The sequence below is a fragment of the Octodon degus genome, unplaced genomic scaffold (genome assembly GCF_000260255.1).
Source record: "Octodon degus isolate 3935 unplaced genomic scaffold, OctDeg1.0 scaffold00294, whole genome shotgun sequence".
Classification (NCBI taxonomy): domain Eukaryota; kingdom Metazoa; phylum Chordata; class Mammalia; order Rodentia; family Octodontidae; genus Octodon; species Octodon degus.
This window is the reverse complement of record NW_004524870.1, coordinates 231,023-232,697: the sequence shown is the minus strand read 5'-3', so window position 1 is coordinate 232,697 and position 1,675 is coordinate 231,023.

Here is a 1,675-nt window from a genome sequence, read left to right as displayed (position 1 = left end):
ATATATATTATTTTTCACTACAAAATGGTCTTCATTTATGTCCCTCTTTTTTGTTTTGTTTTGTCAGAGATAAGTGTTCCTTTGTTGTTAGAGAAACTATTTTTGGATCTTTTTTTTAAATGAATTTTTATTGTGAAACAGATAGTCATGAAGCAGTTTCAAAACCAACTAATAGGACAGTTTCAATAATCAATGCTTTGCATATTGTTATCTTCTTAGTGCTTATTCATAATACAAGATGCAGACATGATATCCTGACCAAATACTATTAGTATAAATCTTTCTTCTCATTGAATTTTCACTATTGAATATAAAATTTTCTTCTCATTGAAGAGAAAGTAGCTATATATATCTATCTTAACTATTTTATATATACAAATACAAAATGGTCCTTCCTGTGTATCCCTTTTTGGACCTTTTCATACTTGATGCCAGATCAACTATTGTAGGTACTTGAATTCAGCAAAATAGCCCAATATAGTCCAATAGTCTGTAATAGTAGTGGATTGTCAGCAGAACTGGCAAATTCTGAAGCTGTTCACTTGAGCCTTTTACAGCTCAGCCTTATACAGCTCAGCATATTAATATGGCATTACTTTCTATACTTTGTGGTTATGCTTTTCTGTTGGATGGTTAAGACCAAGTTAAAGCAAGACCTATCTGTTTCAACTTGTACAGTTAGTCACTAGGCTCACAGTGTTCAGCAATGCAGTTGGACTAATGTCTAACATACCATTTCTTTGATGCTTTTATTACTTTTTTTTTTTGGTGGAACCAGGGACTGAACTCAGGCTTGAACTCAGGCCCATGTGCTTGCCAGGGAAGCGCTTATTCTACTGAGCCATCTATCCAGCCCCTATCACTATTTTCCTTACTCTCTATGCATTTGTTGATCTGATTCAGCATTTAACATGAATCCATCTCCCTTTCTAGCATGTAGGTTATGCTTCTTTCAACCACTTAGCATTCAAGCTATTTAAATACAGAAAACCAATAATTGCATGTTTTTTCATTAATTTTATGATAGTATCACAGGAAGTATAAAAGCAACACTTATTAAATGTGCTTAGCACAAGAATTAACTGGTCGAATTGACACCTGTCTGAGCGATGTGCAGGATGGTCAGCATGTACACAATGAACTGCCTGACACATGGGTTAAACTGTGAAATTGTTAAATACTTTCACTTTAGTGATTACTCTAAAATATGCAATTTACATTTATAAGTAATCCAACACTACTGGCAAATAACACTATTCCAGTTCAAGTAGTGTTAGTAATTTTTTGTTTTGCTATGTTTTTGTGAGACAGGGTCTCACTATGTAGTTCAGTCTGGCCCTAAACTCACTAAGTAGCTTGGGCTTCCCTTGAATTCATGATGATCCTCCTGCTTCAGCCTCCTGAGAGCTAGGATTATACATGTGCTGCCCTGCCTGGGTAGTGTGAGTACTTTTAACAACAACTACTAGGAAATAAAATGATTTCTTAATCCCATTAGTCATTGCTGTCACTAATTTCACATGTGTGCAAATACACTTAAACATATGTAAGCATGCACATGTAAGAGGTGTATGTAAGCATATAAATTTGATGTACTATTACTACTGTTTTGAACAAATTAGTTTTTGTTAAATCACTTAAGAATAAGAATGCAAATGTTTTATTTTACGTTTAG